Source organism: Panthera pardus, unplaced genomic scaffold, assembly GCF_024362965.1.
Source record: "Panthera pardus isolate Hobbes unplaced genomic scaffold, ASM2436296v1 HiC_scaffold_18, whole genome shotgun sequence".
Taxonomy (NCBI): Eukaryota; Metazoa; Chordata; class Mammalia; order Carnivora; family Felidae; genus Panthera; species Panthera pardus.
The window spans coordinates 23,955,211-23,981,456 of NW_026526743.1; positions in this window are offsets into that span (position 1 = coordinate 23,955,211).

Genomic DNA, 26,246 nt, shown 5'->3' on the forward strand with positions numbered 1-26,246 from the left:
TTACTTGTGGTGTGGATACATGCTGTATATGGTGTGTGTTTGTGTGACGTATGGGAGTGTGGCATATGTGCATCAATTGTGTATGTGTTATGTTTATGTAATGTGTGAGTGATCTGTGTGATGTGTTATTGCTGTGTGGAGTATGTGTGGTTTATGTGTGTAATGTGTGTGCTATATCTTTTCTTTTTGGCTTGTGTGGTTTGTGTGAGTGGCATGTGTGTAGTGTTTGTGTGTTATGCTTCTGTGAGGTATATGTGTTGTATCACTGTGAAATAGGAATGGTGTGTTTAGGTGAAATGTGTGTGTGTTGTGGGTGTGGTGAAATTATGTTGTATATGTTTGTATTGTATATTTAGTGTGTGGTTTTGTATAAATTTTGTGTGTTTGTTGTGTAACTATGATGCACAAGTGGCATGTATCTGTTTTATAGAGGTGCTATGGTACTTTTTGTGTGTAGCACAAATGTGAGGTACGGGTTCTATGAATTCTGCATGTGGTATATGTATGGAGTGCGTTCTATATTTCCTGTTTCTAGCGTGTTTGGTTTGTGTTGTGTGATATATATATATGGTTTGCGTTTGTTGTATATGTGTGCATGTGTTGTGGCTTATCTGTAGTATGTGTTGGAAATGAGCTGTGTGTGAGTGTGTGTGTGTCATATGTAGGGTTAACATGTGTATTGTGTATGTATAGTGTGTGATTGTGTCAAGATTCAATACATATGTTTTTGGCATAACTGGAATTTGTACTTTGTAGAATTTTTGATGTGTGGGCAGTGGTGTGTATGGCATATATGTGGTAGTTGTGTGGTGTGCTTCTGGTGTTTGCATGTGAGACACAGGTCTTGTGTATGTGTGGATTAGGTGTGACTAATGTGCAGTGCGTTCTACTGTGTGTTTGTGAGTTGTGTTGTGTGTAGTGTGTTGTGAGTGGTGAAATTGTGGTGAATATGTTAGAAGGGGAATATTTGTCATGAGTGTGGGGTATGTGTGTGCTGTATGTTGTTTATCCATTGTATACATGTGGTTTAACTCTGTTTCTGTTATACCCGTGTTGTTTGTGTGGTGTGTTGTGGTGCATGTTTCATAAGTGTCATATAGGTATGTTTTGTGTGAAGTTCATGTTGGGTGTTTTTGGTTTATATGTCATGTTTGCAGTGCATGTCATGTGTGAGCATTTGGTATGTGTGTGGCTGGTGTTTGTTGTATGCAATTTTTGTGTGATTATATATATAATGCTTGTTTGAGGAGTTTGAGTGATGTGTGTGGTGATCTGTGGGTGATGTGTGTGTGGTGTATGTGTGGTGAGTATGTAGTTATATATTTTTGGGTGCTTTGGGAGAATTGTGTGTAATATATACATGTCATATGGTGGTGTAAGATGTATACAATGTTTGTGGTGTTTCTGTGACATATGTGTATAGTGTATGGTTTATTGTGGTGTGTATGTTGATGCAAGTGAACTGTTTGTAGTATATTAAGGTTTTTTGTCACAGGTGTGGTGTATGTGTGGTTGCTGTGGGATGTATGTGTGCAAGTTTCCATGTGTGGTGTGTCTGTGGTGTGCGTAATGTGTCTGTGATCTGTGTTGGTGTGCATACTATGTGTGTGGTATATTTATGGTGTTTGTATAGTGTGTGTGTTTTGTGTGTGTGGCCTATGTGTAAAGTGTGTTTTGGTGTGGTGTATGTGAGAGGTGTGTGTTGTATGAGTGTGGCACATATGTAGAATATATGTATTGTATCTGTAAGGTGTTTTTGGTGTGGGTATGTGTGTCTGGTATGTATAATAATTGTGAGGGAGGTGTATCTGTGATGGGAATGTGGTGTATTGATGTTTGTGGGTGTGTGCCATATGGAGGGTTATTGGTGATGTCTATACTGTTGGTGTGTGTGTATATATATGTTGTGTGTTTGGCATATGTGTTCTGTGTGTAGTGTGCTTGTACAGGCATGCTCTCTATGTGGTAATGCTGTATGTGTAGTATTGTGGTATAAGCCTGTTGTATGGATACACTTTTATATGTGTCATAATGATTGGTATAATCGTGGTGTGTGGTGTCTCTGTTATATGTGTAACGTGTGCGCTCTGACACTATAGAAATATGTGTTGTGGCGTGTAGGTTGGGTGTCTTGTGTGTGGTATCAGTGAAGTAGGAATGTTATATTAGTGGTGCATGCGAGGTATGTGTGTGTGTGTGGTGAAATTCTGATGTACATGTATGTTGTCTTTTTTGTGGTTGTGTGGAATATATATGGTGTGTGTATTGATGTATAAGTGTGGTGTACATGCGGCGTGTGAGTTTTGTGTGTTTTGTGTGTATGTTGCATGGATTTCCTTGTGTGGTGTATGTATGGAAAATAAGTGGAGTCTGGTATGTGTGTATGGAATATATGTTGTGTGTGGTGTCCATGTGATGAGTGTGTATGAGGTATATGGGGAAGGTGTGGCATGTGTGTGAGTGTGAGGTATGTGTTTCTGTGAGTGGTTTTTGTGTGGTGTAATTGCGTTTGTGTTGAATATGAGAAGTGTGTCTGCAGTGTATGTGAAGGGTTTTTGCTTTCTGTGTAATTTGTGTGTGTGTGGTATACCTGTGGTGTGAGGGCAGTGTATGTGTAGATTATAGGGCTGTATATTGGTTATTGTGTGGTGTATGTGAACTGCCTGTGTGTGTGGTATGTATGAGTTGTGAGAATGATATATATGGGGAGTATATGTAGTGTGGTCTGTGCAGTATATGTGTGTGTGTGATGTGTATTAATGACTGGTGTATGTGTGGTGTGTGTGTGTTTGTGCTACATGTTTAAGATGTGGTGACATTATAGTGCCGGTGTGATGTATGTGACATGGAATTGTGTGTGCAAGGTCAGTGAAATATATATCTTCTATACATGGTACATATGAGGTATATGTTATGAAATTGTGGTGGATATGTTGTGTGTGGTGTATATTTGGCATGGATATGGTGTATGTGGGGTGTGATGGGCATATCTACGGTGTATGTGTGACATATGTTGGTTTGTTTTGTATGTGTGATGTTTGCTGTGTGATGTAGGTGTGTCATATGTAATATGTGTGTTATATGTGTGGTAGAGAGGGCATGTGTGTTGTATCCTAATTGCTGGCTTAGGTGTTTCAATTCTGTGATGCTGTATATGCGGTACATGTGTTATGTGCATGGTGTTTTTGCAGATTATGAGATTTAGGGAATATATGTGGTGTGTCTGTGGTTTGTTTTTGCTATAGAGGTTGTATGTGTGCCCTTTGTGTGTGGAGGGACATGTGGGTTTATTTTGTGGCGTATATGTTATGTGTGTGGTATATATGTATCATATGTATGCTGTGTGTGTCAAGTTTGCAGCATGTGCATTTTGCGTATTACTGTGTATATGTGTGTAGCATGCATGCATGATGATCGATGAATGTACGTTTTTGTGTGGTATTGGTAGTGTGTGTGGTGAGTGTGGTGTCTGTGCTATATGCATTGTGTGTCTGTGTGTGGCATGCATGTTTGTTTAATATATATCTTGTTTTGTGGTGTATATGTGGTGTGTTAGTGGCATATGTGCAGTGTGTGTATCTTGTTTTTGTGGGGTGTGGGTGTATATGTGAAATGTGTGAATGTTATTGCATGTTGTGTGTTGGTATATGTGTGGGATGGGTGTGGTGTACATGTGGAGTTTTTTTGTCTGGTATCTGTGCAATGTATGTGTGTTTTCTGTGTTTGATGTACATGTAGCTCTTTTGAGTATACCCAGTCTGTTTGTGGGTCACCTGTGTGGTGTGTGCGTGGTGTATGTGTGGTATGGGCGTTTTGTGTGTGGGGTGTGTGTAAGGTATATGTGTTGCATTTCTGTGATGTGTGTATAGTGTATGAGCTGTGAATATCTGGTGGAGGTGTGTGAGGGTAGTATATGTGTGTATGTAAATGGTATTTGTGTGGTGTAATTTAGGATATGTGTGATGTATAGGTTTTGTGTCTGTTGTGTGTGTAGTGTGCATTTGTGAATGTTGAAGGTGTATGTGTGGTGGATGAGATGTGTGTGGTGTGTGTGCAGTGAAAATGCGATGCCTTTGTTGTGTGTATTTATTTGGCATATATTGGAGGGTATTTATGTGTGGTATTTATACTCTATGGTGGTGTCAGTTTGATGTACATGTGTGTTTTTGTGTAGCACATGTGTGGTAAATGTATGGTGTGGTGGTATTGGTATGGAGTGGACGATGCATAATTGGTGTGTGTGTGTGTGTGTGTGCACGCGCGTGTGTATGTTATGACTTTATTTGGATTAAGGGTGGTTGGTGGTTGCTATATGTGTGGTGTATGTAATGTTTAGGTAGTGTGTGAGTGGTGTTTCTGGGGTGTCTGTGAGTATAGGTGGCATATATTGTGTGTGATTTTTATCATGTATGTGTTCTACATATATGTGGGTAGTATTTAGTGTGTATGCATTACCTGTTCGGTGTGTGATATGTACTATATTTGTTCTCAGTATTATGTGTATGTGTGCGTGTTTCTGGTGAACGTGTGTGGTATGAGGATTGTGGCCCCATGTATTTTATATTTGTATATGTATGATATGCTTAGTGAAAGTGTGGTGGATGTGTGGTGTGTGGGGAGCATATGCATTGAAAGTGTGGTATATTTTTTGGTGCAGTAGATATGAATGGTATGTGTGTGTTGTGATGTGTTTTATAGATATGTTGCATGTGTGTTGTGTGTGGGTCTTTGTGGCATATGTGTAATGTATGTTGGTATATCTGTGCTGAGGGTGTTTTTGTGTGGTATACCTTTGGCATGTATAATTGTGGCGAGTGTGTGATGTTGTGGTCAATGTGTGCTGTGAGTATGCTGTATGTGTGAACTTTATGGGTTGAATGTTCTGTGTGTGAGTGTGTGTGGTATGGTTGGTGTGTATTTGATACATATGTGGAGAGTCATGTTCCTCTTATTTTACTTGTGGTGCTTTTATAAGTGTTATAGGTGAGGGGTGTATGGAGCATTTGTTTTGTGTGCATTGCTAATATATTTGGCATGCATGTATGAATGGGACTGTATGTGTGGTATGTGTCTTTGGTGCATGTGCTGTATGTCGGTGTGAGTGTGAGAGATGTTTGTGTGGTTGTGTGTGGTGTATGTTATGTCTGTGTGGTGTATATTTGGGGGGTGTGTGTGTGCATGTGGGTGGAGTGTGTGTGATGTATGAGTGCTATATACATAGTTCTTATATATGTGTGGTTTGAATTGTGTGGGTGTGGTGGTATAGTGAGTGCATTATTTCCATGTGTTGTATGGGTTGTATGGCGTGTATGGGTAGTGTGTGTAATGTATAATTAACATAGGCATGGTGTATGTGGTACGTGTGTGTGAGGTGTGTGTGGAGCAAGTGTGCTATGTGTATGTGTGGCATTTGAGAGACACGTGTGGTTTGCTTTTCATGTATGTGTAGTGTTTGGTGAATATATGACATGTATTAAGTATGTGTTTTGGGGGTGTATGTCATATTGTGTGTGTGTGTATGTGGTCTTTGTGACATGTGTGGTCTTTGTGGTGTATATTACATGTGTGCAAGCTATCTCTGTGTGTGTAGTGTATATTTGGTTAAAAGCTGGTCTGTTTAGTGTGTGGTGTACTCATGGTTGTAGTGAATATGTGATATTTTCAGTGTGTCTTGTATGCATTGTGTTTGTTGTGAGTGTACTGTTCTGGTGAGTGTGTGATGTATGTACATTTTGTGTGTTGTGTGAGGTGCAACTGGGTAATATATGAACAGTGTATGCATGGTGCTATAGTGGTGTATGTGGTGTTTGTGTGGTTATATGTAGTTTGTGGCAAATATCTATGGAATTTTGTAAGGAATAGGTCTTTTGTGTGTGTTGAGTGTGTTTTATATGTCTGTGTGCTTTATATGTGTGTGTATGTGGGATATATGGTGTGTGTGGTATCTGTATGGTAAGGTTGGTGCATGTGAGGTATGTGTGTGTGATATATGTGTAATAAGTGTTGAAATTGTGGTGCATGTGGTTTGTGTGGTGGAAGTGTTGCATGTGTTTTGTGTGTGTGGGGTGGTTTTCTGAAATATGTTCTTGTACGTGTATATATGTGTGGTGTGTGTGGTGAAAGTGTGTTGTATGTGGTATGTGTGCAGTATATGCTTGGCTTGCGTGTGCATGGTATAGGCATGCTGTTTTTGTGTTGTGTGTGTGGCATATAGGCTGTGTGTGTTGCATGTGGTGCATGTGGCTGTGTTGTTTATTGTGGTTTCTAAGCAGTATGTGTGGAGTATGTGTGTGCTGTATTGCAGCATTACTTGGTGGTGTTTGTGTGGTGTGTTTGTGTGTATGTGTGTTGAAAATGTACACTGCGTATGCAGTGTTTGTGTAGGGTTTTTGCTTTCTGTGTAATTTGTGTGTGTGTGGTATATCTGTGGTGTGAGAGTGGTGTACGTGTAGATCATAGGGTTATGTATTGGTCACTGTGTATTACACACGAACTGTCTCTGTGTGTTATACGTGGGTGTGTAGTGTATTTTTCGAACGTAGGTCACATTGTGTGTGTTGCTATTTTATGTGTGGGGCAGTACATGTGTTGTGTATGTGTTTTGTGTTGTGTACTCTAAGTGTCTTTGAATAGTATATGGGTGGTGTGTGTGCCACATGGGTGGTGTAGCGATGCAGTATGTATTGATTTGCATGTGGTAGATGTGTGTGGTATAGTTTTCCCGTGGAAGTGTGGTACGTACATTTGTCGTATGTGGTATATGTATTGTGTGTGTGTGTTTTCTGTGCTGTGTGGGTGTCTGTTCACAGTATTTGAGGAGTATGGTGTATGTTTGGTGTTTATGTATGTGTGGTGTGTCTCATGTGAATGTGGTGTGTGTCTCTGTGTATAATGTGTGCTTAGGTGTGGGATACATGGGATGTATATGGGCTGTATGCGGTGCCTCTGGCATGGACAGGGTGTGTGGTAAATTTGTGGGGTCTTCATGTGTTGTATGTGTGTATCTGTGGAGTGTGTGTGTGTGGAACAGTGATGGTGTGTTTTGCTGTATGTGTGGTGTGTCTGTGAGCATTGTGTGTGTGGCATGTGTAGTGTATGTGTGTGGATCTATGTAAACATGGGGTTATTGTGTGGTGAATGTGTGTTATCTGTGTGTGGTAAGTGTATTTGAGGTGTGGTAAGTGTGTAAGTGCATTTGAGGTGTGTGAAGTTTGTGTGTGTGTGTGTGTGTGGCCTATGTGTGCTGTACATGTGATGAAGGGGGGATATGTGCTGCATGTGCGGTATATTTATGGTGTGCTGTCCTATATACGCAGCTTCTGTGTTTGGTATATTTGTGGTGTGCACTGAGTGTAGGCAGACTGTGGGGTGTATGTGTGTGTGGAATGTGCACAGTATAAGGGTTCTTTGTGTTGGGTGTGTGTGGAAGTTGTATGAGTGAAACATAGGAATGGAGTATATGTAAAGTGTGTGTGGTGTTGAAGTAGATGTATGATATGTGCAGTCTGTGGTATGTTTGTGGTAAATTTATTGTGTGTGTGTGTACATGTGAAGTGAGTGCTCTGTATGTGTGATTACTGTCTGATGTATGTGTGGTGTGACTGTGTGATACCTCTTGCTTGGTTTATGTGTGGTATGTGGGTGTATTTGGTATGTGATTTCTGTGTGTGGTATATGTTTGGACTGGTTGTGATATAAGCATTTTTGTGTGTTTTGTATGTATGATATGTGGTATATGTGTGTTGTGCGTGCAGTCATGATACTTATGGGGTAAGTGTGGAGTGTGTGTGGTGTGTCAGTGCTATATAGGTGGTTTATGTGTGTTCATGTATCCTGTGTGTATGGTATAGGAGTTGTGATTATGGTATATCTCTGCTGTGTTTGTTCTCCATGGGTAGTGTTTGTCTCTGTGGTAATTGTGTGGCACAATTGAAACAAGATATTAGTTGCATGACCGTTTCTCCACAGTGTGATTTCAGAGTGAAGATTAAGACTCTTTCCTTCTGGTTCCCAGCATAAATTTCTAAGACTTCTAAATTAGTGACACAAGATGTTAGTTGAAAGTTTCTCCACACTGTTGTTTTACAGTTCAGTCAGTATATGACACCTTCCATGTTCCCTGCATAGGTTTCCACACAATGCTAATTCAGTGAAACAAGAGGTTCATTGAAGGATGGTATCTCCACAGTGTTGTTTCACAAAGTTGACTGTATGGCTCTTTCATTATACTTCTACACCTTGCTTTTCCAACACTTCTAACATAGTGAAACAAGTTAGTTAAATGATTGTTTCTACACACTGTTGTTTCAGAGTTGAGAATATGGCACTTTCCTTATGGCTGCCTGTATAAGTTTTCAAATACTTCTAACTTAATAAATCGAGAAGGTGCTAGAGAGATGTTTTATCTACAGTATTGACTCAAAGAGTTGAACATGGGTCTGAACAGAAATCACGCTGCACTTTCAGGGAAGGGCGTGTTTTTCCCACCCACTCAAAGCTGGAATAGGCTCTTGGGCCACATTCCCCTCCCTGTACAGGACTCAGCTATTGAGATCCGACTCTGGCCATAGGCTTATGACTTGGCAACTGAGATCCCCAGAGATTTCACTTGGGATTTCACGAGATTTGCCCTAGGGTCTCACCAGGTGTCCAAACAGAGGCCATGCTGCATTTCTGGGGAACAGGGGTGTCCCCATCAGCCCAAGGCCCAAAAGAGCCTGCCGGGCCTTGTTTGCCTCTGTGCTCCAGGCTCAACTGGGCAGTTCTGGATCTCTCTGTGGTGCCCACGAGATGGCACCCAAGATCTCACAACATTTGCCCCTGAGTCCCGCCAAGCTTGTCACAAAGACTGTCAGCCTGCACTTGAGGGGAGTGGGTGTGTTCCCTAGCCTCTCGAGGCTGGAAAAGGCTTTCTGGGGCTGGTTCTCTCCATGAACTAGACTCACCTAGGGAGATCCAGCCCTGGGCCAGTGCTCGCCAGGCAGCGCTGGAGGTATTGTGGGGTTTTGGCTTGAGACTTCCTGAGATTTTCCAGTGGGCCCCAGGAGCTGTGAAAACAAGGAAGCCAAGACACACCTCAGTGGCTTGGGTGAGTTCCACACAATCCCAAATCTGGGAAACACTTTCTGGGCCATCTTTCTTCCATGAACAGGGCTAGGTCGGATGAGTTCCGGCTCTGAACAGGTAACACCCTCCCTCCCTCCCCCCAAGGTGCAAGATCTCGTGGGACATGGCCCAATACCTCACGAGATTTGCATTGGGGTCCTGCTGCCAGGTATGTTGAAAAAACAGGAGGCTGCATTTCAGGGGCGGGGGTGTGTCCCCCTCTACCACTCTTCCTCCCCCACCTCTTCCGATACTGGAAAATGACTCCCTAGCCCTATTTTCTCTGTATCAGCTAGAGAATATTGGCTCTGTTCGCGCGCCCGGGAGATGACGCCCGAGATGGTGTAAAATATGGCCTGATACTTCATGAGATTCAGCCCCAGGTTTGTGCCACAGTGTGTCAAAACAGAGGCCAGGCTGTGCTTCAGGACAGCCAGTGTACCTCCCAGCATCCCAGATCAGGATCGGTACTTCCGGATGGGGAGGTGGGGGGGCTAGGGCGTGGAGGCGTTGAAAGTGTGCCCAGGAGATGGCGCCCAATGCCACGAGATTCAGCCTGAGATCTTGTGATATTTGCCCTTGGGTCCTGCCGGGTGGCACCGAATGGAAGCCAGGCTGCCTTTGGAGGGGGGGGACGGAGGTTTGTCCCACCGTCCTCAGATGGAAAGGGTCTTTCGGGCCCCTGGTCACCTCCATGAAGGAGGTCCGGCGAGGGTATCCCAACTCTACCTAGGTGCCTGTGAGGTGATGTCCCAGATCTCGTGAGAGCCCACATACTCGTGAGACTTGCTGGTGGATCCCAGGAGAGATCTCAAAACGAAGCCAGGACATGTTTGGGGGGGTACGGGGCTGTTTACTCCCACACTGGAACCTAGAAAATGCATTCTGAGACCTTTTACCTCCATGAACAAATCCCTGTTCTGTTTTGGGGGCTCTTGCTGGTCTCCCCAATGAAGGTGCCTAGATTTTGCAAGACATGGCATGATATCTCAGGAGATTGGACCTGGGTTCTGCCAGTTGCATCCAAATGGAAGTCAGGCTGCTGCATTTCAGGGATCGGGTTTGTCTCCCACTGTCCGGAACCTGGAAAATTTTCCGTGGGCTTTGTTTGCCTTCATGAAAGAGACCCCTGGCTCCCAAGTATCAGCTCTGTGGTGCTGCCAGTGAGATGAACCCCCCCCTCGCTTCAGTCTCAGGAGATTTGCCCCTGGGTCTTGCCCGGTGTGGCCAAGGCAAGTCAGCATGCACTTCAGGGGAAGATGTGGTTTCCCTACCCAATCGAAGCTGAAAAATGCTCTTAGGGCCATGTTCATATCTGTGTACAGGACTGGACTATGGTGATCCTGTGGTAGGGTTCCCTCCCTAAGGAAATAAAAAAAGAAAAACACACCTCAAGGCAACCTTGCTATTCTCTACTTGACAGCATCCCTCACAACCTTGTAACATGAGAGTACTTAATCAGAATACATATTTGTGTGTTCCCATCTATGGAAGACAAAGAAATAAAAATTATATTAAAAAAACTATGCCATGTGGCATTCAAGGCTCGGTTCTTTGGGTACGAACCGAACTAAGTGGTGCTGGCAGGAATAAAGTTGCTTCCTGGAAAGAAAAGCCTCAGTGTCATGACTCTATGAGAATCCTGCTACATTACTTGGGGGCTCTCATCTGGGATTCTGAGATGGTGTATTTCCACCTCCTTTGCCACCGGGGATGTGAACCTCTGGGCACTGGGAGAGGAAGCTCACCTGGCACCAGCAGACTGCTTGATCTGCAGGAGACTAAGCCCTCCTGGTTCCCAGGGGGAGGACCTGGCGTGCACTAATGGAATCTGTGAGGCCCAGGAACCTGCTCAGGGAGCACCCGTCAGACTGGTAAGAACCCAGGTTCATTTTGGTAGACCTGCCTGTAATAGGCAGAAGAGGAGTGTGATCATCTCCTAGAGTTGCACTAATTCCACAAAGGAAGAGGAATGAAGCTGCAACTCTAAGGCTTTGGGCACTGGGTGGCAGGTTGGAGTCACCGTATGACTGTGTATGGGAACTTGTCTGTCCTTCAATTTCTGGGTCAATGACTATAATAATTAAAGCCAATAGTCTCTGGTTATTCTACCTCAGAACAGGGACTATAAGGAATATTTCTAGGCAGCTGCCAAAACTTCTTTTGTTTTGAGGAAATTCCCTGTCTTTTTCAGACTGACATTGCCTAATTCCACTGGCGGAAAACAAAACAAAAGTAACCTGGAGTCTGCTCCTCTGTCTGAGCTGACAAGATTTAAAACTAAGAAATCTTTTTCTCTGCTTTCTGCTGGCACCTCCCTTCTGCCATTCCTTCCCTCCCTCTTGTTTCTGCACCACCTAGGGGGCAGCCTGCATAACTGGCTCCTCAGTGCCACAGGCACCATCAGCTCCTCCTCCCACCCTAGCTGTTGAGGAGTGAAGACCACCTGACATCAGATTTTCCCACCAACGTTCCAGTTGGTAGAACAAATTGTCTTATGTGGAGTCAGGTAAAATGTAATCAGTGTTTAAGCTAATTTAAGTTTGTTGGTTTGAGATAGACAATGTTTATCAACACTAAAAAAAATTATTCTACTTAGATTTGCTGAAGGTCAAATAAGCTTAAGTTATCTTTGTTCCAATTTATTAACAAAAGGATGACTTAAGGTGATGGTTAATTTTGTCTGTCTTAAAGTTTTCATGGGTAATTTTTAAGATAGCTTCAAAGTCTTTGGTAACCTAAAGTGTTAAAGTTTTGCTTGCATGATAAATTGAGATTGAATTCATTGGATATCTAATGAGATAAGAGGCTAAAGCACTAATTACTAGACGTAGTTTTGTGCTTCTGACTTTGCAGAAAAAAAAACTGAGGATATTAGGAACTGTTGAAAAACATGCTTTGTGCTTAATGAATTCATAAGTTTGCCATCTAAAAAAAAGTTCTGTTGTAACATAGAGTTCAAAATTTGTTACTACTTAGTTTTCACGTGAGACTAAGTTTTCTAAGAGTTAAAATTCTGCCACGTGTAGTTAAAACTGATTAAAAAAAGTAAGAAAAGCAACTCTGTAGTAGAAAAGTAGGAGATATAAAATAAAAATATAAGAAATTAAAAAATATTTTTGCTTAAAGTAAAAGAAAGTAATTTTGTCCTAAATGAGACTTGTTATTTGGAGAAAAATGGCTTGGGACAAAATCTAAATAAATGCAAAGAAAAATTGTAGAAGTTTCATGAAGAAAAATCTTTAAAAAGAAATTTTATGTGTGGTCAGGATGGACTAAGGTTAAAATAAATTGATTTTAAAAGTACACAGGGTTAAGATTAAAATTCCTCCTTCTTTGATCCAAAGGGTGGGAAAATGATAGCAATACCCTTCGTGCTGGCCTCCAAATCCTCCATATTTGTGTTGTTCCTGTTTAGCAGAGGAATGGATGCCTCTGCCATATGAGGGATGGAAAATATATGAAGGGCTTTTAAGATACCTGGGAATATTTTACTAACGTTAGCCCATTGTATGCCAAAAATGGATATCCACATGGCTGAAACATATTTATGTGTGCATTGTTGCAAAAGGCAGGGGAATAGACCTTGACTTTGGCTCTTTAACCCCTTCCCTCAATGGCCAATAATATGTAAGTTATTGTTAGACCAAAAGAAAATTAATGCATACTATGACAACCAAGAAAATATTGTTTGGTCATAGTCCATACCCCCTAGGTCCTACAGGTGGGAAAATGAGGGGTTAAAAAGAAAAAAAAAAAAAAAACAAGAAAGACCAGGCCAGCTCTTGGAGGTAGAGTCAAGACTGGGTAAGAATGACTACTCCCAGCACCTCCCAAGACTGGCAGGGCTTTTGGCTGCCAGTCACATAGCCAGCCAAAATGAAGGGCCAGGAAATGAGGTTTCTCCTGGCCCGCTATAGGAAATTGAGACAAGGGAAAACTTTCTTCCTTTTTCCTATATATGGGTAATTTCCCAATCAAGGCCATTACTCCACTGGAATGCATTATGATTCATTTTCTTTGCACAAAGTTTTGGCCCTTATACAGGTTGGTAGAGGAAAATTGGTGGCCAGAGGAAAATATCAATAACAATATTATCTTACAATTGGACGTGTTTTGCAAATGTGAAGGAAAATGGGGAGAATTCCCCTATGTTCATTGTTTTTGGGCCTTAAAAAAATCAAGATATGTGTAAGCAATGTAAGGTGGATCCTAATTTAATGAAAATGCTTTCTAAAGTCTAGCAATCAGGAGGGGAAACAATTAAGGTCCCCTTACCTGTATCCAAAACAGACGTAGAGAAGGAGGAAAGGAAGTTTTCCACCGCCTCCTCCTCAGGTCTTCAATCTATATATAAAAAAATGATAATACAATTCTGCTCCCTGCTACCCACCCTATAATGTAACAGGAATAATTCCCTTACAAAAAGCTAGACTTCCAGAAAAAAAAACCTTTACATTATAAAGTTTAAGACAGATAAAAGGAGATCTAGGTAAATTTTCTGATCAGATAAGTATGTGAAGGTTTTTGGAATATTACACATGTTTTTGAATTGACCCGGAATGATATAATGTTTTGTTAAATCAGACTCTTAATGAGACAGATGTTTTGAAAAAAAAAAAAGAAAGAAAGAAAGAAATCTAAGATTTAGCCCTTATATTATGCTAAATTAACCACTATTTTACAAACACAAAATGGGAGCCCAATGGCCTTCCTGGAATGGTTGAGGGAGGCTCTCATTAAATATATGGCTATCCCCCCTGACACCCCTAAGGCTGAGATGATTTTAGGACAAACTTATCACTCAATCAGCCCTAGATAGTCAAAGAAAATGCAACAATTGGCTGTTGACCTTGAAGGGACCCTGGAGGAGCTCTTACAAGCTGCCATTTGGGTATATTACAAACAAAACGGAAAAAGAAGTTTAAAAAAAAAAAAAAAAGAAACGTGAGTTCTTAGTTGTGGCCTTACGTAATATGTTAGACAGGATATCCGGAGACCCTGGCACCAAGTGCCATTTATATGGCTGTTCAGATCACTAAAATGAGAACATCTTCAGAGGGGAAAACCGAAACGAAAATCCCATAATCCATGCCCCTTGTATGGAAACAATCCCTGCAGATCTGAATGCCCTCTGTGAGGGCTCAGATAACCAATGTCCTTGGAAGGGATTAACCAGGGCCTGGGCCTCTTCAAGGTGGCTCCCCTAAACCAACTATCAGAAACCCAGAACCTCGGGTAACTAACTCTAAATATAGAAGGAAAACTGGTTGATTTCCTTCTTAACACCAGAGCTACCTTTCCTGTCCCCCTTTCCACTCCAGGCCAACTATCCAAACACAGCATGATGATTAGAGGCATCTTCAAAAAACTTCTAACTGAATTTTTCTCTCAGCCCCTGGGATGTATATGGGGAAATCTAATTTTTTTTCTCATTCTTTACTGATAATGCCAGAGAGCCTCACTCCCTTGATAGAAAGGGGTATTATAACTAAATCAAAGATTATGGTGCTACTAACTCCAGGAGAGATAATTATGTGAATTTTGACAATTATTGGATATTATAGGCTGTAGATACCAGGATTCAAGAAAATATTTTGTTGCTATATCAGTTATTAAAGGAGTCTCAATCCCACCTATTCCCCCCCCCCAAAAAAATAAACTTGGGTCTGATTTCTAGACACTGTCTCCAGCCCTTTGGAATGGTTACAGAGCAGGGCAATTACTATTACCAAGCTCACAGAGCTATGATTAAAATACATCAGGCCTTTCACTTAGGGATGGACAAAACTTATCAAATGGTCCAAACGATATTTACTAGAAAAAAATTTGTCAAGGACAGTTCTGCAAGTAGTATCAGGCTGTAAAGTATGTCTTAAAAACAATCCTTTCAACCACAAACTTGCTCTCTCAATCAAGGAACTGGAGATCATCCAGGAAAGACTAACAAGTCTCACTCAGATGCCAAGGTCAAAAAAAAAATTCCAACATTTGTATGGGTTAATATTTTACTAACTAGGTAAAGGCCTTCCCTTACAAGAAAGAAAAGGCACAAAAATAAAAATTCTTCTTTATAAAATAATATCTAAAAATTTACAAATTAATAATGGTAAATGGCTGCCTTGACTCTTTCTCCAGTAGAGCTCCTGACTCTTAAAAAAGTTTTACATATCAAAATAAAACAGTCTGCTTATATTCAGCAAAACTCTAAATAACACCTCACAATCATTAGGTGCTTAAAAAGTTTTTATTTAAATTAAGTTAAAGCCAAACTCTTGAAACTAAAGCCATTGATTACTTACTGCTTCTGCTTCTCCTTCACCTGGGTTTTGAGAGGTTCCCTGACATATGTTGTTTACAAAGTCAGGGTCTCTCCTAGATTATTTGACAGGTTTGAAAACTGTAGACAGTATCTTAAGATGCTTATTAGTCACTATAATCTTTACTTTGTGTTTTTCTCTTTATGTCTACTAATGTTTATGCTGCCTCATGCCTGCCAACCTTCCTGTAACATCATGCTGTGGGCCACTCGACTGAACCTTGGGTAGACTCTAACTGCTGTTACCCTACACTGTCCCTTATAAGCTTGAAGAAGCCAGAGAGGTCATGGTTCCTATTCCCTAACTGCAGTTACAGGCCCTATTCCAGGGGAGAAATAAATAGGGAAAGGGCTAACATTAAGCAGGGAGAGATAAGGGACCTTCAGGGAGGCCGACTGCAGCTGCAAGTGGGAGGCTGAAAAAGCTGTTGGGGTTCTCTCCTTATGAAATCCTTTATGGGCACCCTCCCCGCCATTATCAAGGGTATAAGGGGAGATCTTAATGAGATAGACAATCTAACCCTAAAACAACAGATGCGGGCGCTTGACTTTACCCTAACCATCTTACACCACTGGGCCAGGGAATGATTCCTTATGAATCTGACCACAGACACCCTTTTAAAACAGGAGATGCAATATGAACAAAGGAATAAATCGTCCACCTCCTAAAACGCCTCTGGAGAGGCCCCTTCACTGTCATTTTGTCCAAACCCCCTGCAGTAAAGATAGCTAAAGTGGGTCCCTGGATTCACTACATCAGAGTGAAGCCAGAATTTTGAAACTGGAAATGCATACTTGATCCATCATTGCTCCACAAACTGACAATACAGAAAAAGTACTCTGCAACTCCAGAGGCCCCAGGAGATTCCAGCCCTGCCTTAGTCACCCCAGAAGCTGACTAACCTACGCATGGCAAAAGCTTGAGGAATGGACAGTCCAGTGAAACAAAGGACTGTCCTTATTTTCTATATGTTTCCTTACTGTGATGCACTGTCACACCTTATTTCTATTATTGTGATTCTTGCTCTACTCTTTGCCATAGGATTGGCTGAGGCTGTCCCAGCCAGCTAAAAATGTGATAAGAGGTTTCTGTTAAAACTCACCTTCCTTTTGTGGATAGTATACCTCCTTGGTACCAACATGGGGAAACATTGGCCATAAGAGACTAAAAAATTAGATACCTACAAACCTTATAGTAAAACAAAATTACCCAAGGGATACAGGAGTACTGATGCATAGGGGCACTTGTACCCCAATGTTTATAGCAGCACTCTCAACAATAGCCAAATGATGGAAAGAGCCTAAATGTCCATCAACTGATGAATGGATAAAGAAATTGTGGTTTATATACACAATGGAATACTACGTGGCAATGAGAAAAAATGAAATATGGCCTTTTGTAGCAACGTGGATGGAACTGGAGAGTGTGATGCTAAGTGAAATAAGCCATACAGAGAAAGACAGATACCATATGGTTTCACTCTTATGTGGATCCTGAGAAACTTAACAGAAACCCATGGGGGAGGGGAAGGAAAAAAAAAAAGAGGTTAGAGTGGGAGAGAGCCAAAGCATAGGAGACTGTTAAAAACTGAGAAAAAACTGAGGGTTGATGGGGGGTGGGAGGGAGGGGTGGGTGGGTGATGGGTATTGAGGAGGGCACCTTTTGGGATGAGCACTGCGTGTTGTATGGAAACCAATTTGACAATAAATTTCATATATTGAAAAAAAAATACCCCAGTCCTACTATCAGGGTTTGGCTTCTCAAAAGCTCAATTATTGGAAAAACCTGTCTTGCCTAGTGGGAAAAAAGTCATCATCGCCTCTGTTAAAAACTTAACATGCTTTTGCCTAAGATTTTATAATGCAACTGCTGGAAAAATCCAATGGTGGGCGATCCCAGATCACCTTGATCTGGATCCCCATCCCTTGTCTAACTTCTCTCATCTCTGAGAGGCCTGAGACAATGTCAACACAGCCATCAAATTGTAGGTGGACTATGCTAGATACATGGAAGGACAGCCTATATAGTACTTCTCTCATTCTGGCCAGGGTCATATGTGCTGAAAACTATTCGTCCATCTTTCTTCCTGCTCCCACTTGCCAGAGGAAGACATCTCGGAGTCCAAATGTATGGGGACAGGGAGACTCAAAGAAAGCAGTGTGCCCTACAAATTAACAATTAAAAAGATAATAAATGGCCTCCCAAGCCAATATTATGGCACTGCCACCTGGCCAGAGGATGGGTATTGGGACTACTACACTGCCATTTACATACTACACTGCATAATTAGACAACAATCAGTGGTAAAAATTATAACCAATGAAACTGCCAGAGCTCTTAACTTACTAGCCAAGCAACAAACCAAAATGTGCAATGCCATCTATTGATGACTTAGATTACATGCTTGCTTCTGAGAGAGGTGTTTGTGAAAATTTAACCTGAGCAACTGCTGCCTACAGATACATGATGAGGAAAAAGTCATCGAGATCACAGACCACAAAAAAAGGTTGTTCATGTCCCAGCCCAGACCTGGAATGGTTGAAACGCCAGGGAGTTATTTGGAAGACAGTTTTCAATTCTTGGGGGATTCAAAACCCTCATGGAGATTATCCTCCTAATTTTAAGAGGGTGCTTAGTCTTACCTTACTTAGCTCCCCTGGTTTTATGGTCAGCCTCCAGTCTCATTGACCATAATTTTAAAAAAGACAGTCACTCATGTAAAGAAGTTATAAAAATATAAACCTCTAAACCAAGATAATGCTCTTTGACCCTAAATAGAGGGGTCCAAGCATCAAAGGGGGGAATATGGTAGGGTCTTCTCCCCAAGGAAAGAAAAAAAAAACACCTCAAGGTAATTTGCTATTCTCATACTTGACAACATTCCTAATGAAATTTTAACATGAGACCACTTAATCAGAATACATGTTTGTGTGTTACCATATGGGAGACAAAGAAGTAAAAAATATATAAAAAAAACTATGCCAAATGGTGTTCAGGGCTCAGTTCTTTGGGTACAAACCTAACTGAGCAGAGTTGGCAAGAATAAAGTTGCTTTCTGGAAAGAAAAGCTACTCGGTGTCACTACTCTCTCTGCAAGAATCCTGGTATAATCAGGCTCTGGCCTTTTCTCCACAAGTTAGTGCCTGAGATCTCCAGATACTTGGCCTGACATCTCATGGGATTTGCCTTTGGGTGCTGTCAATTGTGTCAACACAGAACCTATTCATTGTTTAAAATGGGGAATTGAAGTCTTGTGATATCATGTATTGCTGCCTTGCTACTCTTTTAAAACTGGTAGTATTATTTAATATATTTAGGTGCTCCAATGGATGCATATGTATTTGTAATGTAATTTCTTGATCAATTGATCTCTTTATCATTACATTCTTTGAGTAGATATCTAGTGTTGCGATTTCTGGATCATAGGGTGGTTTAACTTTTTGAGAAACTTCCATACCATTTTCCAGAGTGGCTGCATCTGTCTGTATTCTCACCAACAGTGCATGAGGGTTCCCTTTTCTCTGCATCCTTGCCAAAACCTTTAGTTAATTGTGTTATTAATTTTCACCATTATTACAGGTGTGAAGTACTATCTAAAAAGTGATTTGTGCAACTTTTCATGTGTCTGTTCATCATCTGTGTTATTTTTGAAAAAAAAAGTCTATTCATGGCTTCTGCCCATATTTTTAATTGGATTATTTGTTTTTAGGTGTTGAATGATAAGTTTTTTATATATTTTAGATACTAACCGCTTATCAGATATGTTATTTGCAAATCTCTCTTTCCATTCCATAGGTTACCATTTCATTTTAGTGATTGTTTCCTTCATTATGCAGAAGCTTTTTGTTATGGTGAAATTTAAATACTTAATATTTGTTTTTGTTTTCCTTGCCTCTGGAGACATATCTAAGAAGTTGAAACAGCCAAGGTCAAAGAGGTTACTGCCTACATTATTCTCTCGGATTTTGATGCTTTCCAATTTCACATTTAGGTGTTTGATCCATTTGGAATTGATTTTTATGTATGGTCTAATAAAGTGGCCTAGTTTTATTATTTTGCATGTTGCTGCCCAGTTTTCCTAACACCGTTGGTTGAAGAGACAACTTATTCCCCTTGTGTATCCTTTCCTGCTTTGTCAAAGATTAATTGGCCATATTTCTGTGGGTCCACTTCTGGGTTTTTACTCTATTCCATTGATCTATAGGTCAACATTTGTGCTAGTACCACCATACTTGTTTTTTTTTAATTTTTTTTAACATTTATTTATTTTTGAGACAGAGACAGAACATGAACGGGGGAGGGGCAGAGAGAGGGAGACACAGAATCAGAAGCAGGCTCCAGGGTCCGGGCCATCAGCCCGGAGCCTGACGCGGGGCTCGAACTCACGGACCGCAAGATCATGACCTGAGCCGCAGTCGGACGCTCAACCGACTGAGCCACCCAGGCGCCCCACCACCGTACTGTTTTGATCACTGCAGCTTTGTAATATGCTGGAATTCCAGAATTGTGATGGTTCCAGCTTTGCTTTATTTTTCTTTCTTTTTTTTTTTTTTTTTTTTTTGCTTTGCTTTATTTTTCAAGGTTGCTTTGGCTATCCAGAGTCTTGTGTAGTTCCAAAGAAATTTTGGGTTTGTTTTTTCTAGTTCTGTGGAAAATGCTAGTGGCATTTTGATAGAGTCATTAAATGTGTAGATTGCTTTTGGTAGTGTAGACATTTTAACAATATTTTTTCTTCCAATCCATGGGCATGGAATGTTTTTCCATTTCTTTCAGTCATTTTCAATTTATTTCATACGTGTTCTGTAGCTTTCAGAGTACAGATATTTTACCTCTTTGGTTAGGTTTATTTCTAGTTCTCTTACAGTTTTTGAACAATTATAATGTGATCAATTCTTTGATTTCACTTTCTGCTGCTTCATTATTAGTGGATAGGAATGAAACAGATTTCTGTATGTTGATTTTGTAGTGTGCGACTGTGGTGAATTAGTGTTATCACTTCTACCAATTTCTTGGTAGAGTTTTTCAGGATTTCTGATTAGAGTATTATGTCATCTGCAAATAGTGAAAGTTTTACTTCTTTCTTGCAAAATTGGATGAGTGTTTTATTGGTGTCTTGTTGAGGCCAAGCCTTCCAGTACTATGTTAACAATACTGAGAGTGGACATACCTGTGTGGTTCCAGATCATAGAGAAAAAGGTCAATTTTCTCCCATTGAAGATGATGCTGGCTGTGGGTCTTTTGTATATGGCCTTTATGATGTTGAGGTATGTTCTCTCTATCCCTACTTTGGTGAGGGTTTTTTATCAAGAATGCCTGTTACTTTGTGAAACACTTTTTCTGTCAGTCGAGAGAATCATATGGTTATTATCTTTTCTTTTGTTAATGTGGTGTGTCACAGTGATGGGTTTGAAAATATTGAGCCATGCTTGCAGACCAGGATAAGTGTCACTTGATGTGGTGAATGATTCTTCTAATGTACTCATGGATTTTATTTTCCAGTATTTTATTGAGAATTTTTACATTCATGTTCATCAGGATTATCGGCCCGGAATTCCCTTTTTTTTAGGGGTCTTTTGTTTTGGAATCAAGGTAATACTGGCCTCATAGAATGAGTTTAGAAGTCATTCTTCCATTTCTATTTTTTGGAACAGCTTGAGAATAGTGGATATTATCTCTTTTTAAATGTTTGGTAGAATTCCCTTGGGAAGCCATCTGGTCCTGAATTTTGTTTTTTTGGGAGATTTTTGATTACTGATTCAATATCTTTGCTGGTTATTGGTCTGTTCAAGTTTTCTATTTCTTCCTGTTTCTATTTTGCTGGTTTATATGTTTCTAGGAATTTTTCCATTTCTTTCAGATTGCCCAGTTTTTTGGCATATAATTTTACATAATATTCTCATAATTGTTCATATTTTTTGTCCTCTCCCATTCATCATTTCATTTATTAGGATTATTTATCTTTTCTTTTTGCAAAATGTTTATTGATTTTATTAATTCTTACAAAGAACCAGCTCCTGGTTTCGTTGATCTGTTCTACTGTTGTTTTTGTTCTCTATATCATTTATTTCTGCCCCAATATTTATTATTTCCCTTCTGGTGATTTAGGCTTCATTTGTTGTACTTTGTCTTGCTGCCTTACATGTAATTTTAGATTGCATATTTGAGATTTTTCTTGCTTCTTGAGGTAAGTCTGTATTCCTATGTACTTCCCTCTTATAACTGATTTTGTGGCATCACCAAGTTTTGGGACCGTGTTGTTCTCATTATTTGTTTCTATGTAATTTTTATTTCTTCTTGAATATTCTCGTTGACCCATTCATTCTTTAGTAGCATATTCTTTACCCGCCATGTATTTGTGGTCTTTCAAAATTTTTTGTTGTGACAGACTTCAAGTTAATAGGGTTGTGCTTGGAAAATATGCATAGTGTGATCTCAATCTTTTGGACTTTTTGAGACCTGGTTTGGGACCTAGTATGAGATCTATTCTGGAAAATGTTTCATGGACCCTCAAAATGAATATTTATTCTGCTGCTTTAGGATGAAATATCAGAATATATCTGTTTACTCCACCTGGTCCAATGTGTCATTCAAAGCCATTGTTTCCTTGTTAATTTTCTACTTAGATCATCTGTCCACTGGTGTAAGTGGTGTGTTAGAGACAGCTACTATATTGTGTTATTATCAATTAGATCCTTTACAATTTTTATTGATTGATTTATATATTAGGGTGCTCTCAAGCTGGTGATATAAATATTCATAATTGTTAAATCTTGTTGAACTGAACCCTTTTATTATGATAAGAGATAAGAAGTGCTCTTCTTCATCTCTTGTTACAGTCCTTGGTTTAAAATCTAGGTTGCCTGATATACATATTGTTACTCAAGCTTTCTTCTGACTTTCATTTGAATGTAAATATTTTCCCATTCCCTTCCATTTAATCTGCCTTTGTCTTTAGGTCTAAAAGTAATGTCTTGTAGACAGCATATGGATAGGTATTGGTTTTTTACCCATTTTGACACAGTATGTCTTTTGATTGGGATATTTAGTCCATTTACATTCAAAGTAATGATTGATAGATATGTATTTAATGCCATTTTATTACTTGCTTTGTCATTGTTTCTAGAGATTTTCCCTGTTCCTTTCCAGTCTTTTCACTTTTTGTCTTTCATCCCCCCTCAAAGTGTTCCCTTTAATATTTCTTGCAGGGCTGGTTTAGTAGTCATAATCTTTTTACTTTTTTTGTTTTTTGTTTTTTTATGTGTATGTGTTTGTGTTTGTTTTCGTTTTTCTCTGGGAAACTCTTTATCACTCCTCCTATTCTGAATGACAGCCTTGCTGGATAGAATATTCTTGGCTACTGATTTTCCCCATGTATAACATTGAATATATCATTCCACTCACTGCTGGCTTGCCAAGTTTCTGTGGAGAGATATGCAGCTAGCCATACGGGTCTTCTCTTGTGAGTTAGGACTCCTTTTGTCTTTTTGCTTTTAGAACTTTTTATATTACTAGGTTTTGCTAATTTAACTACAATATGGTTTGATGTTGGCCTGTTTCGTTGATTTTTATGAGTTCTCTGTGCCTCCTGATTTATATATCTGTTTCCTTCCCACAGATTAGGGAAGTTTTCAGCTACTATTTCCTCAAATTAACCTTCTACCTCCTTTTCCCTCTATTCTTTTGCTACTGCTATTATATGAATATCGTTACATTTGATGGAGTCACTGAGTTTCCTAAGTGTCTTCTCTTGCACCATAATTCTTCTTTCTCTCTTTGGTAGAGCTTCATTCTTTTTCTCTAAAAAATTATTGTTTATTTTTGAGAAAGAGACAGAAACAGAGACAGAGACAGTGGGAAATACAGAATCTGAAGCAGGTTCCAGGCTCTGAGCTGTCAGTACAGAGCCTAACACGGGGCTTGAACTCATGAATCATGAGATCATGACCTGAGCTGAAGTTGGACAGTGATTGAGCCACCCAAGTCCCCTATTTTTCATTTTCTGTCTTCTATATCACTTGCTCATTCCTCTGCTTTTTTCCTACTTGTGGTCATTACATCCAGATGGTTTCAAATCTCAGTTACTGCATTTTTCATTTCTGATTGCTTTTTAACTCTTTTATATCTGTGATAACAATCTCCCTGATGTCTTCCATGCATTTCTCAAGCAGCTGGGTGTCATTTTTAATTATTTCAGCCTCTCTGTGCCTTTTGATTGGTGTGTATAATCTATTTACATTTTATAAAAAGGGGACGCATGGGTGGCTCAGTTGGCTAAGTGTCCAACTTTCGCTTAGGTCATGACCTCACCTTTCCCGAGTTCAAGCCCCACATTGGGCTCTGTGCTGACAGCTCAGAATCTGGAGCCTATTTCAGATTATGTGTCTCCTTCTTTCACTCTCTGCCCCTCCAGTGCTAGTGCTCTGTCTCTTTCTCAAAAGTAAATAAACATTAAAAAAAGAACTATTGGGAGTGTCTGAGTGGTTCAGTCAGTCAAATATTCATGTTTTAAGTATCATTTACTGTCAATTTGGCTTACATACAACACCCAGTGCTCATCCCAACAAGTGCCCTCTATAATGCCCATCACCCATTTCCCTCTCCCCACCCCCCATCAACCCTCAGTTTGTCCTCTGTATTTAAGAGTATATTGTGGTTCTCTCCCTCCCTCTCTGTGTGTAACTATTTTCCCCCTTCCATTCCCCCATGGTTTTCTAAATTTCTTAAGATCCACATATGAGTGAAAACCAATGATATTTGTACTTCTCTAACTGACTTACGTCACTCAACGTAATAACTTCCAGTTCCATCCACGTTGCTGCAAATGACATGATTTCATTCTTTCTCATTGCCAACTAGTATTACATTGTATATATAAACCACATCTTCTTTTTTTTAATTTTAATTTTAATTTTTTAAAATTTACATCCAAATTAGATAGCATATAGTGAAACAATGATTTCAGGAGTAGATTCCTTAATGACCTTTACCCATTTAGCCGATCCCCCTACCCACAACCACTCCAGCAACCCTCAGTTTGTTTTCCATATTTATGAGTCTCTTCTGTTTTATCCCCCTCCTTGTTTTTATATTATTATTGTTTTCCTTCCCTTATTTTCATCTGTTTTGTCTCTTAAGGTCCTGATATGAGTGAAGTCATATGATTTTTGTCTTTGACTGACTAATTTCACTTAGCATAATACCCTTAAGTTCCATCCACATAGTTGCAAATGGCAAGATTTCATTCTTTTTGATTGCTGAGTAATACTCAACTGTATACATATATATTACATCTTCTTTATCCATTCATCCCTCGATGGACATTTGGGCTCTTTCCATACTTTGGCTATTGTGGATAGTGCTGCTATAAACATGGGGGTGCATGTGCCCCTTTGAAACAGCACACTTGTATCGCATGGATAAATGTCTAGGAGTGCAATTGCTGGGTCAAAGTTATATCAATTTTTAGTTTTTTGAGAAACCTCCATACTGTTTTCCAGAGTGGCTGCCCCAGCTTGCATTGCCACCAACAATGCAAAAGAGATCCTCTTACTCCAGATCCTTGCCATCTTCTGTTGTTGCCTGAGATGTTAATGTTAGCCATTCTGACAGGTGTAAGGTGGTATCTCATTGTGGTTCTGATTTGTATTTCCCTAATGATGAGTGATGTGGAGCATTTTTTCATGTGTCCGTTGGCCATCTGAATTTCTTCCTTGAAGAAGTGTTTATTCATGTCTTTCACCCAATTCTTCACTGGATTATTTGTTTTCTGGGGGTTGAGTTTTATAAATTCTTTATAGATTTTGGATACTAACCCTTTATCTGATATGTCGTTTGCAAATATCTGCTCCCATTGTATCAGTTGCCTTTTAGTTTTGCTGATTGTTTTTTTCACTGTGCAGAAGCTTTTTATTTTGATGAGGTCCCAGTAGTTCATTTTTGCTTTTGTTTCCCTTGCTTCCGGAGATGTGTTGAGTAAGAAGTTGCTGTGGCCAAGATCAAAGAGATTTTTGCCTGCTTTCTCTTCAAGGATTTTGACGGCTTCCTGTCTTGAATTGAGGTCTTTCATTCATTTTGAGTTTATTTTTGTGTGTGGTGTAAAAAGTGGTCCCGGTTCTTTCTTCTGCATGTCGCTGTCCAATTCTTCCAGCACCACTTGCTGAAGAGACTGTCTTTATTCCACTGGATATTCTTTCCTGCTTTGTCAAAGATTAGTTGGCCATATATTTGTGGGTCCATTTCTGGGTTCTCTATTTTGTTCCATTGATTTGGGTGTCTGTTCTGTCAGTACCCTACTGTCTTGATTAAAACTTTGTAGTACAGTGTGAAGTCTGGGATTGTGATGCCTCCTGCTTTGGTTTTCTTTTTCAAGACTGCTTTGGCAATTCGGGGTCTTTTCAGGTTCCATACAAATTTTAGGATTATTTGTTCTACCTCTCTGAAGAATGCTGGTGTTACTTTGATAGGGATTGCATTGAATATGTAGATTGCCTTGGATAGTATCGGCACTTTAACAATATTTGTTAAAGTATAAAGTATCTTCCTATCCAGGAGCATGGAATCTTTTTCCATTTTTGTGTGTCTTCAATTCCTATCACAAGTTTTCTAAAGTTTTCAGTGTATAGATTTTTCACTTCTTTGGTTAGGTTTATTCTTAGGTATTTTATGGTTTTTTGTGCAAAAGTAAATGGGATTGATTCCTTGATTTCTCTTTCTGTCGCTTCATTGTTGGGGTAAAGGAATTTAACTGATTTCTGTGTGTTGACTTTATATCTTGCAACTTTGCTGAATTCATGAATCAATTCTAGCAGTTTTGGAGTGGAA